At 43.6% G+C, this 13,483-nt stretch overlaps 1 protein-coding gene across 2 annotated transcripts in view; it reads left to right on the top strand.

Moving 5' to 3' along the window:
* Positions 1 to 13,483, top strand: part of LOC126354533 (beta-1-syntrophin) — an 879,981-nt gene that overhangs the window by 353,854 nt on the left and 512,644 nt on the right. The window lies entirely within an intron of this gene.

The following is a 13,483-nucleotide window of genomic DNA, read 5'->3' as shown; positions in this document are numbered from 1 at the left end:
TGGAGGAAAAAAAGAAGAGAAAGAAGCAGCTGTACCTGAACAGAGTGGAATTAAAATGTTAGCATTAAGTCGTTTTCCACTTCCAAATAAAGATATTCAGGGCAATGGGAAGTTGCGCCGAAACATGTAGCTGGCTTTGTTACCCAGTTTTTCTCGACATTGGCGTACATTTTACTTTCCCAAGTTGTCAAAATGTTCTAAAAGAACGTTTACACTAGAATTTATAAATTTTTAACCTATGATGTACTAAACTGAGCAAGTAATAAATTACTACCATTGGAAGCATTATATCACTTGTGTGAGCCGTTTCATTAAAATAATCTTGATTTCAGTGTCCAAAATTCAAATTGTTGTGGAATTATACGTATATGTAGCAGGTTCGTCGTTTATATGTTGTTTGGATAGCAGAAAGCAGATTGTATTATCTCCAGTCGATCACCACGAAACCCACATCTTAGCATAAATAAAGCGCTTTCCTTCAATTACATATTTATTATGCATAATTGCAGATATTGGTAACTTAAAAATGAAGAAAGTAGTGTACCTTACATATTTCCATTTGCTAATGAGTTGCGTATCGCTTTTTTGAAGAATCTCTTCTTAGAGACAAAATTTTCAGACGAAAGAAGAGTGGTTTAAGAATTAATTCTACAACATAATGCAAAACAGACTTGATACTTCGACTATTGTCTCATAATATATATATATATTCATTTGCCGTACGAAGCTTTCTGTTTTACCACAAAATAGCACAAAGGATGAAAATAATTACAAGTGGGGAAAAAAGACTCTCAGGGACTTCAGGCACCTAAGAGTAATACAAAAAAAGAGTCAGATATACTTGAATACGTATGACAGACAACGTATTAGAGTATATCAAATGTCAACGTCAGGTTAGAATTCAATTAAAGAATTTTCTATTAGATAATTCCTGGTACTCCATTCAACAGTATCTTCACAGAAAAACGTAAAATTCAGTTATATTATCAGTAATATTGGTCGTGTAATATAGAAAACTTATTAGTACACAATATTAGGTAAATTCATAGCATTCCACTTGACTGAAATATATGTCCTAGACAGAAACTCCATGCCAAAGTGTTTCTATTGGCCAATGCAGCCAGCCACGAATGTGAAATCTGTGTACGAGCAATTCGTGTTCGTCCACGTAATCTCCCGTTTTGTTTTCTGGCGACAGCATAATCATAGAAGATAGACGTTAAGTCTGGAGAAACCTGTAGTGATCATCTATAGTCTCCTGAGTACATCATCTATTCAAATCATTCAGAACAATGTTCGTAATGCAGATCCGGTCCTAAACAATGCTACGTTTTGTACGTTAGTGGAAAAATTGAATCAGAAGTAGCTGCTGTTCTGGGAACGAGCGCTTCTGTCCCCATGCCGAATTTTATCGTTCGGCATGTCATGTCAGTGGGATGTTATTACCTGTTGTAGTGGTCACCAGCGCGGCAGTCGAGCGTAGAATGGTCAATATGTGCAGTATCGTCACATTTGATCGTGGCAAGATTGTGGGTGCATGGCACCCTCACTCTCAAAGTTTATGCACCCGTTGGACTTCCCACATTCCACCATGTCAAGAATATACTAAGAGTACCCTGACTTGAGAAAACTACTGCCATCAGGCTCCACTACCTTTAGCTACAATGTGCTGATGGCAGGGGCCATGGGGACTATGGCGTTGACTTCTGCTATAATTGCACAACAAAGATCTGTTATCAGGCATTCTCTCCAGAATAGTTTCCTCTTTGTGGGTTGCAGATGGCAAGCCATACACCGGCTGAGTTCCTTTGGGGTTATTCCATCGAATTCAGAATTTTGCGAATTTTCCACCACCACCACCAACAACAACAACAACAACAGTACGCATGATAGTAGGGCTGCTTTTTTGCATGGTGGTTGTCTCCTGTTAGTAAGCTATATACTGATCAGCCGAAACATTACTACCACTGTCCACTGCGACGCTGGATGACGCTGGAAGGCGCCAGGTGGTGTTACGGTCACGCGGCGGTTGCAAAAGTATGTAAGCGGAGCAAACGCGGACAGGGGATCACCCTAGCGAAATGTGGGCTACGAGTGGGAAAATCCATTGAGATAAGCGACTTTGACAAAGGTACGATTATTATTACGTGGAGCGTGTGAACAAGTATCTCCAAAATGGCGAAGTTAGTGGAATGTTCACGTGCTACTGTCGTGAGCTTCTACGGAAAGTAGAGCAATGATTCGAAAAATATGTATCATATGAAACCCAACTCTCACTTCTCACACATGGCATACTGAAAGCCATCGATTGAATCAGTCTGACAGATGCAGTATTACTCGATTTCCAAAAAGTCATTTAACTCAGTACCATATCTACGTTATTATCAAAGTACAATCGTAGTGGATATCGAGCGAGATAACTGACTAGACTAAGGATGTTTTGGTAGGTAGGTAGGTAGGTAGGTAGGTAGGAAGGAGGCAGCAAGTTATCTGGGTTGGAAGCTCACCGAGGGATGTACAAGCAACTTCAAGTGTATCGCAGGAAATTGTTTTGGCACCCTCGCTTTTCATGTTGCATGTTAGTGACTGTGCAGAAAATATTAACAGTAATCTCAAACTTTTCGCAGACGATGCTTTTATCTATAATGAAGTACTGTCCGAAAGAACTTTCCGTCAGAGCATACCTTGAAGGCTCAACGGCACCGACCGACCGCCGTGTCATCCTCAGACCATAGCCGTCACTGGATGCGAATATAAACGAACATGTGTTCAGCACATCGCTCGCCCAGTCTTTGTGTTGTCGTGACCGGAGCCGATGCTTCTCAATCAAGTAGCTCCTCATTTGGATTCGCAATGGCTGAGCATACCCCACTCGCAAACGGCACTCAGTGGACCTGGACGGCCACCCAACCAAATGCTAGCCTAACCCGACAGCGCTTGTCTTCTATGATCTGACGGGAACCGGTGTTAGCTTTGCGGCAGTGAGAGCTTGGTAAGATTTCAAAGTGGTGAAAAGACTGGCATCTTAGTTCAAAATGTTTCAAATGACTCTGAGCACTATGGGACTTAACATCTATGGTCATCAGTCCCCTAGAACTCAGAACTAGTTAAACCTAACTAACCTAAGGATAGCACACAACACCCAGTCATCATGAGGCACAGAAAATCCCTGACCCCGCCGGGAATCGAACCCGGAAACCCGGGCGCGGGAAGCAAGAACGCTACCGCACGACTGGCATCGTAGTCTAAATGCTAAGAAATATAAATCTGTGCAGTTACAAAATGGAAAAGTAGGATCCTGTGACTACCTTTTTAGTGAGTCACAGTTGGACTCCGTTAATTCATAGAGCTACTTGGGTGCAACAACTTGTAGGGTTATGAAATGGAGCGATAGAACAGTCTCAATCTCGGGTAAGGCAGGAGGCAGACTGTGGTTAACTGGTAGAATACTAGGCAAATACAGTCATCCTACAAAGGAGGTTGCATACAAAACACTCGTGCATCCCATCCTAGAATATTGCTGAAGTGTGTGGAACCCATATCAAATAGGCATAACAGAGGATATTGAAGGGATACAGAAAAGGGCAGTATGAATGGTTACTGATATGTTCGAGCAATGCGGGAGTGTCACGAAGATTCTGAAAGAACTGGACTGGCAGATGGTTGAAGATAGACGTAAACTGTCCCGTGGAAACGTACTTAGAAAGTTTCTAGAATCAACTTCAAGCGAAGTGTCTAGGAATATATTGCAACCTCCAACGTATCGGTCCATAGCGATCGCGAAGGTAAGGTTAGGCTAATTAATCCACGCACAGAAGCATTTAAGCAGTTATTCTTCCCGCAATCCATACGTGAATGTAATGGGATGAAGCCCTAACAACTGGTAAATGGGAAGTACCCTCTGCGATGCACATCACAGTGGTTCGCCGACGGCAGATGTAGACGTAAACTTGGCAATTGATGTCAGCGTCTTCTGGAAAGAAAAATCGGATAAAGGGGCACTTTTTTCGTTTGTAGCGTTGTCGAGCTTGATAGAAGCTGCCGTTCGATCAATGTATACATATTTGTCGTGTAAAGCAGTGTTAGCCCAGTTGTTGCTACTATTGTAGATGTGTGGTCATAGCATTTGTTGAATATATCTAGCACTTTCAAGCCTCTGCATATACGTCGTAGAAGCGTGAATATGTCTTACTGTTATTATTAAGATTGGCATTTATCGCCATTATTGAGAAGTCCGGTATTATGGCGATATCGTAGTATATTTCACGAAGTCGACATTTGCCACCCTGAGTGAAATAATTATGATTCATATTTACCCTTTCACACTTACCGATGTCGGCAGGACGTTAAACGCTAACCTTGCTTTCTTTCATTCCTAAGACCAAACCTTGTGCACCTATTGCTAAAGCTTCGTAGCTATGTTTAGGTTCTCCACGCAGCTCAAGCACTTACGACGAATACTGGTTTTGTCATAATTTACGTAGCTTATTTCAACTCTCTCTCTCTCATATATTAGTACGAGGCAGCCAGTATGATTGAGTATAATTATGCCTGAGAGTACTTACTTATTTCCCCGTCGCCGTTTGCCGTCTGTGATTGCACTGCTGCCGTTATTTTTATGTATGAAAGGTTGTCGCTGAGCCGGCCGGTGTGGCCGTGCGGTTCTAGGCGCTGCAGTCTGAAACCGCGTGACCGCTACGGTGTGTGCATGGACGTGTGTGATGTTCTTAGGTTAGTTAGGTTTAAGTAGTTCTAAGTTCTAGGGTACTGATGACCACAGATGTTTAGTCCCATAGTGCTCAGAGCCATTTTGTTGTCGCGGTTCGCTGTTAATAGGTGTACGGGAATCCCGAAGATACTACACGCATGCGGTCAGGCGCGGACATGATGTTGAAGCGTCACCCTATGCACGTTTGGAATAGTGATATCGATAGTGTCTTCTGGAGCAGATCGCACGATCGAGGACTGATTAACTAGCTGCTCGTGCAGGTCGTGAAGGCCCGAGGGACGTCGACTGGCCCCCGTGTCATCCTATGCCACGCGAATTCATGAAGTTGCAGTGTATGGAGGGTCACGTAGTCGGCACACAGACCTCCCGGACGTTTTGCAGTCCTTGTAGGTCTTGGAACCGCATCACGAGGATGAGAGCACACCCTCTGCCAGTCCTCCCAAAACGCAAAAGTCCTTGGCACTACCGGGAACCTGTGGCGGCGCAGTGTGTCGCTGCTGCGTATAAATTTTCACTTACCTTGTGGTGACTCGCTTCTCGCATGCACTCCTCCATGAAGTTACTCAAATGCAGTTCTTTGCCATAAAAAAGTATAGAAGAAACACCTGTACACATCGTAACCACAAGTCGCACTAAAAATTGTTGTGTCGATGGAAAGAAGATTTAAATGGAAGTATTTGTGTGCTTAAAATTTCACTCTGTTGCCATAAGCTCGCGTATATTAGTTACTACTAACCCTTGTCTAAGCTGCACAACAGCTGAAAAGTCCACACGCACACATCATTCATGGTAATTAATAATTATCCTTCACCAAAAGTCTACAAACGGATTGTTTCTTTTAAAATTATGCTGTAATCAGGCTAGCGTAACAAAAAGTTCACAGGCACGAGTAAACAACAGGTCACGCGAAATTTAGTTACCTAAAATGTCACCAAAAGTTATGAATTTCATCGTCGGAACACTTATCAGGAGGGTTGATCACTATGGGATGCAACCCAAATTCTACTCATCTCTCTACACAGAAGAAGTTTATAGTTGTCAAAATAAACCCGAATATGTAATTTCTGATTGGCAGACAAACATCACACCCAATCGGGAAGCGGCGTCAAACCCGCTCAGTCCCGCACATGTATACAGAGCCTGCCGCCGTGGCCGAGCGGTTCTAGGCGCTCAGTTCGGAACCGCGCGACTGCTACTGTCGCAGGTTCGATTCCTGCCTCGAGCATGGATGTGTATCATGTCCTTAGGTTAGTTAGGTTTAAGTAGTTCTAAGTTATAGGGGACTAATGACCTCAGAAGTTAAGTCCCACAGTACTCAGAGCCATTTGAACCATATATACAGAACCAATCAAAATTTGTCACTGAATCAGAACAGTAAATTAATATAAATAAGTTTTGAAACCCCACAATATAAAATTAACTCCCTCTTAACAAAACTACTTTACCGAAATCACAATCTCATTTCTTCAGTGCCATAAACTGACGAGATAGTTTATAACGACTTCTCCAGTAGTCTACGAATGACTAACACACACGTCATTCTGGAACATTCATTACGAGACAAACTGCTTCAATGTATAGTATAAAAACTTTACATAAAGCATTATTTCACATTCACACCTTCATTAGTTTCTTAAATCATCACAATTATAATACTAATTAATTAACAAATGGAAAATCAAACAAACAGAACTGTAAATAAAAATGACAGTATTTTGATTGCATCTCAAACAGTGTTCGTCAGCTAGTGACCTCTGCCAGATCGTATAGAAACTGCAGGGTGACAATTGAAGTGTATGGATAAAAGCGTAAATCAGTTACAAACCACGGTGTGCACACACTCTATTCAACATGCAAAAGTCACTGCAGATATTCGGATTTAGGTTACGACACATTCGATACGCCTGCCTCATTAGCGATGACGTGGCGCGGGCGAATATCGAAATTCTGCATGACTTGCTGAAGTGTCAGAACATCGATGCTGTCGATGACCTGAATGGTTGTTTTGAGCTCAGCTGGTTGGTTGGTTGATGGGACCAAACAGCGAGGTCATCGGTCCCATCGGGTTTGGGAGGTATGGGGGAGGAAGTCGGGCGTACTCTTTCAAAGGAATCATCCCGACATTTGCCTTAAGCCATTTAGGGAAATTACGGGAAACCTAAACCAGGACTGCTGGACGTGCGATCGTACCGTCGTCCTCCCGAATGCGAGTCCAGTGTGCTAACTACTGCGCCACCTCGCTCGGTTTCAGCTCAGCAGTAGTTTTAGGGGTATTGCTGTACACCTTTTCTTTAATACAGCCCCACAAAAAGGAATGGCATGTGTTCGCATCCCGAGAATATGGCGGCCAATCGAGGCCCATGCTAGTGGCCCTTGGGTAGCCTAGAGTCAGACTGCTGTGCCCAAATTTCTCCTTTGGGACATCAAACACTCTCCCTTTGATGCGGTAGAACTCCGTCTTGCATAAGACACATCTTGTCGAAATCAGGGTCACTTTCTATTGTTGTTGTTGTTGTCTTCAGTCCTGAGACTGGTTTGATGCAGCTCTCCATGCTACTCTATCCTGTGCAAGCTGCTTCATCTCCCAGTACCTACTGCAACCTACATCCTTCTGAATCTGCTTAGTGTACTCATCTCTCTGTCTCCCTCTACGATTTTTACCCTCCACGCTGCCCTCCAACGCTAAATTTGTGATCCCTTGATGCCTCAAAACATGTCCTACCAACCGATCCCACTTTCTATTATGGGGATAAAATTATCTTCCAAAACCTTCACATACCGTTCGATAGTTAGCGTGCCATGAAGGAATATCGCACCGTGACTGGACACTGCACACCACACAGTCACCCGTTGAGGGTCAAGAGACTTTTCGATCGCGAAATGCAGATTCTCAGTCCCTCAAGTGCGCCAGTTTTTCTTATTGACAAATCCATTCAAATGAAAGTGGGCTTCGTCGTCAAATCAAACAATGCATGCCCATGCTAATTCCCATAATGAATCGTGGCAAAAAGTACAGTTTGAACGTCCTTCGCCAAGGTTCAGAAGTTAGGACGGTTTTGAGTTCAATAATTGTAACCCTGTACAGACACTTGGGCATCTGACGCGACCTATCCTGCGCGTTGACTCATACTGTAGGTCTGTTCACTGCTGTTACGATCTCAAGAGGCACGATGTAAGGCGCTACGCCTCAAATCGAACACAGGTCCTCGATTTGGTAGCCATCTAGGGGGACATCAAAAGTTGCTTGAATTTTGAAATTCTGCGAAATTTAGTGGTTTTAGAACATTGAGTAAACTACAAACATTTGAAAATTTATCAGCTAAATGCTGGTGCTTTCTTCGTCTCAAAAATATTTTCTATGATGCAGCTAATAGTTTTCTCAATTTCTGTTCAGCATCCATAAGAAGGGGTGAGGGAAATGCATAATTTTATGCTCTTCCTTTAATCTCGGATATAGATTTTTCATGAAAAAAAGGGATCTTCATGAACTGTCACGATATCACGCACAAAATTTTTGTCCACAATTTTGCATCCAGGAGAACAATTTTTGCCACTTAATCCACATGTATTCCACCCAGTTGGGGTGGCTGCTTCTATGTTGTAACAGCGGATAAATGATCAAAACGCGTCGTTAGCGGCAGTTAACACGCGATAGTGGCTACTGGCCCAGAAGCACGTGCTCCAGAGGTTTATGGCAATCAATATCGTTCGGAAAAGTGAAAAAAAAAGAAATATAATTGGAAATATTTTTCACTTTGCGGTCGCGCTTATCGGTTTTTTTGATCAGCATAACGAGCAGAAAACGCAATTAACGCCAGTTTACATACTATTATGGCGGCGACCGCCCAGGTGCATGCTAATAGGGTAATCTGCAATTAACAAGCAAAACGGGGGGAAAAAATACTTGGTCCCGCATTTTAACAGCAGTGTTATAAATCAGTGTTTCAACTAGATATTTCTATCCATGGACACGTTCACTTTACTGAACGTCTTTTTGAGTTAGCTTATTATCGTGAAGTCTCAGTGGTCTTCAACAGTCATTCACAAAATAGTGTTCGTCACAGTTTATAAAAATATTCCGTTATATGATAATAGTCCAATGCAAGCAGTGTGTCTGTAATAGTTCTCTCCCTGCTGGGGATTCGGTCAAAATCTCAAGTAGCAACTTCAGTAGTTAGTTTCGATCGCTTGCGTCTCTGTTTTATTCTGTACACTGCATATTGACAATTTAAGACGCCGGAGTCGCCATCGTCAAGACAACTGTTCAGATGACCGGCTGATCTTCCAGATTTAATTGTTCTGTGGGCTGCACAAGTCGCGTAAGGCAACTCCCGGAATGGTTCCCTTAAAAGTGCACGGCCGATGTCCTTCGATAAGGGCGTGTGCTTTGTATCTAACAATCAGGCCGTCGACGAACCGTTAAATCTTAACTTTACTTCATTTTTTTTGTCGAAAAAAGTAAAAAAGCAAATCTACTTTTATCGCAGAGACATTAACAGCTGTTTATTCTCTACTGGCCATTATAATTGCTACACCACAAAGATGAGGTGCTACAGACGCGAAATTTAACCGACAGAAAGAAGATGCTGTGATATGCAAATGATTAGCTTTTCAGAGCATTCACACAAGGTTGGCGCCGGTGGCGACACCTACAACGTGCTGACGTGAGGAAAGTTTCCAACCGATTTCTCATGCACAAACAGCAGTTGACCAGCGTTGCCTGGTGAAACGTTGCTGTGATGCCTCGTATAAGGAGGGGAAATGTCTACCATCACGTTTCCGACTTCGATAAAGGCCAGATTGTAGGGCTATTGCGATTGCGGTTTATCGTACTGCGACATTGCTGCTCGCGTTGGTCGAGATCCAATGACTGTTAGCAGAATATGGAATCGGTGGGTTCAGGAGAGTAATACGGAACGCCGTTCGGGATCCCAACGGCCTCGCATCACTAGCAGTCGAGATGACAGGCATCTTATCCGCATGGCTGTAACGGATCGTGCAGCCACGTCTCGATCCCTGAGTGAACAGATGGGGACGTTTGCAAGACAATAACCATGTGGACGAACAGTTCGACGACGTTTGCAGCAACATGGACTATCAGCTCCGAGAGCAGCGCCTTTTTCGGATGAATCCAGGTTCTGTTTACAGCATCATGATGGTCGCATCCGTGTTTGGCGACATCGCGGTAAACGCACAGTGGAAGCATGTATTGGTCATCGCCATACTGGCGTATCACCCGGCGTGATGGTGTGGGGTGCCATTGGGTACACGTTTCGGTCATGTCTTGTTCGTATTGACGGCACTTTGAACAGTGGACGTTACATTTCAGATGTGTTACGACCCGTGGCTCTACCCTTCATTCGATCCCTGCCAAACCCTACATTTCAGCAGGATAATGCACGACCGCATGTTTCAGGTCCTGTACAGGCCTTTCTGGATACAGAAAATGTTCGACTGCTGCCCTGACCAACACATTATCCAGATCTCGCACCAACTGAAAACGTCAGGTCAATGGTGGTCGAGCAACTGGCTCGTCACAATATGCCAGTCACTACTCTTGATGAACTGTGGTATCGTGTTGAAGCTGCATGAGCAGCTGTACCTGTACACGCCTTCCAAGCTCTGTTTGACTCAATTCCGAGGCGTATCAAGGCCGTTATTACGGCCAGACATGGTTCTTCTGGGTACTAATTTCTCAGGACCTATGCACCCAATATGCGTGAAAATGTAGTCACATGTCAGTTATTGTATATTACATTTGTCCAATGAATACCTGTTTATCATCTGCATTTCTTCTTAGTGTAGCAATTTTAATGGCCCGTAGTGTATGTAGTACTACTCCTCCTCCTCAGCCGTTCGCTCTGTATTCATTGTCCTTCCTTCAGTATTTACTTATAAATATTTACATCTGCTTCTCCATGTTAGGCGTGTCATATAACACGCCGCGCGAGACACTTCGACATATTAACAATTATGGCTGAAATTGTCTTGCCTTTTGAGGACAACACAACACTCTATGCGACTGAGCAGTCCGGTACGACTGGCAAACCACCTGAGTCTACCAGTATCTCACATGGTTTCAAAATATTCGTGAGTCCCACGACAGCGTTCACTAGTGGCAGTGTGTGTGAAAAGGCAACTTCCGGATGTTGTACCTATCTGTGTATGCATTTCTGTAGGCAGATTTTCTTTTCTGTTGTCTATCGATAATCCTTATTCCTCTTTTCGTTAATCATACAGTCGTTTGTTCCACACAGAAGTTTGATTTAACAGTGCAGACGAGATGACACTGTTTTGTTGGCTTTCAGCTTTGAGATAATCGACCTAAGGCTGCGAGAGGAAATATATTTATGCTGTTGGTGTTACTGTGATCGCATAGGATCAAAGCCTTAGGGAAGCTGTAGCAATACTAACCTCAGACTTGAAAACACTGGATAAATACCTCAAACATGATTTTCTGTGACCGAAACCTCAAAAACCATTATGTCAACCATCACCTACCCAATAAACAAGCAAACTACGAACCTAACATAACATTTGAAGATCAGACTTTCGAAAATAGGTAGGTGTTACACTAGTTAGGTAATTGACATACAGAGTCCATCTCCGGTCTGTTGTAGCCAATATCAAAACTACGAACAATGTACTACAGAAGTCAACTGGATGACACGAGCCGTGCTTTGGCTCTTTTATAAGGAGTCACAGAATATCCTAGTTAAACGGTGCTCACACCAAAATAATTGACACAAGCTTAGTCAGGCAATATGCCTCATCACATAGCATATTCGTCCCACACTGCCTACCGGTCCTTAGTGGTAAATTAACCACCATCCATTAGAAGAACACAGACACTCCTGAATATAGGGACAACAATAAAAGACAACCGAGAATTACCATCTCGCGAGAAGCCCAGCGATGTAGGTATAGAAACCCAAAGTGAGGCACAGCACTACAGCCATTTCAACATGGAAGATGTCTGCAACAGTTATTGGCAGCAAAAAACTTCCTTGATGCATCACCAACTAATTGAAACTCCCTACGAGCGACCTGCAGATTTTGATCTTCGCTCTGGTGCATATTGACTCTGATCATAACTGACTGGGGAAGATGTGAAGACGATTGCTCCACCAATATAAATGCTATAAGTCGTGTTTGTGATCTTGGTTTAGGGTTAGTGGTACTGCGTAGCGTTCCATATACTGCTGGAAATGCGAGGCTGCTGTAAATAATCCACTCGTTCAAACGTCTATATTTTCAAAAGTATTACATGTCTTGCATATGTAATGCAACACATTTTCTTTTGAATACAGGTTGCTTTTTTCAGGATTCCAATACACCATATTATTCCCTAATCGTTTGGCTACAAAAACCTAATTTTCGAAATAATCTTCTATCAGTGCGACGGCCTTACGCCACCTTATTTGGAAGTCCCTGCATTTCCTCGCGGTACCACTCTACTGGTCATCGTCGGTGCCAATGCATTGCTGCATTCAATAACTTCACCATCATCCGCGTACCATTTCCTGCGGAGTGCATACTTCAAACAGATGGAAGTCGGAAGGTGCGAGATCGGGGCTGTAGGGTGGATGAGGAAGAACAGTTCAGTGAAGTTTTGTGAGCTGCTGCCGGGTGCGCAGACTTGTGCGAGGCCTTGCATTCTCATGAATAAGCAGCAGTTCATTTGCATTTTTGTGGCACAGAACACGGTGAAGTAGTTTCTTCATTTGACTGAGAATAGGACCATTCTGAGTTGGCAGTGGCACCATAAAGGAGGGCATCAAACATAACTCCTTCAGGGTCCCAAAAGACCGTCGCCGTGATTTAACCGGCTGAGAGCGTGGCTTTGAACTCCTTCTTCAGAGGAGAGGCCGTTTTGTTTCCGGTTCGCAATGATGAAATCTTATTTCCTTGCTTGTGACGGTGTTCCTCGTGACCTGCAAGCAGTTCCGCACAGATGTTCCTTCGTTGCTCTTTATGATGTTCTGTTAGGTTGTGAGGAACCTAGCGGTTATACACGTTTGATTACCCCAACTGATGGACGAGTGTGTCAGCACTACCAACAGGGACATCACCTCGAATGTCTGCAGGTTGCGACTTTGGAGGAGTCACAGCTGTGTGCGGCCGGTCGACACGCGACAGACGGACAAGTCTGTGCTACCTTGTTGGGATGATGACAGACGCGCCGCCCAACGACTCACCGTGCTTTTGTTCACTGCCAGTTCTCCGTAGACACTGGTTTCCGCCAAAAGAAACAGTGTCAGCTCTCTGCTTCGAACGCACCTCCGTTAGAGAAGCCATCACCTCAGTTAGAGAAGCCATTTTGAAGGCTGCGTACTGCGCCGCCGCCTGTCAGAACTCCATGAAGCTAAAGGGGTGAAGCAGGAATATTCTTCGCTGTCCCACAACAAATTCTGTATTTTTTCAACCGAAGCTGGCTTAAAAGAGTGTTGGGGTATTTATTGAACGACCGACCTACAAATATGATGAGTGAATGAATAGAACTCTAAACTCATGAAATTTGCATTTAGCACTGTAGAAATGTTAGTGTCCCTCTGGTGATAAGATATACATACAAGTGGTAGTAAAGTTCCTTCCATACCTTACGTAGCAAAATCACGTCGATGGTATGTTAGAAGCATTGATGCTGCCTCTGAGCTGTTCCAGCATTCTTGCTTGATGGGTACGATATTTAATGTGCTTCCTAAATGATAACGTTAAGCGGCGCTAGTTCAGGCGACCTGGGAGCCAGTGTAA

The sequence above is a fragment of the Schistocerca gregaria genome, chromosome 3 (genome assembly GCF_023897955.1).
Source record: "Schistocerca gregaria isolate iqSchGreg1 chromosome 3, iqSchGreg1.2, whole genome shotgun sequence".
In the NCBI taxonomy this organism is placed as follows: domain Eukaryota; kingdom Metazoa; phylum Arthropoda; class Insecta; order Orthoptera; family Acrididae; genus Schistocerca; species Schistocerca gregaria.
Note: the sequence above shows the minus strand (reverse complement) of the source record. Positions and strands in the feature narration are given on the sequence as shown.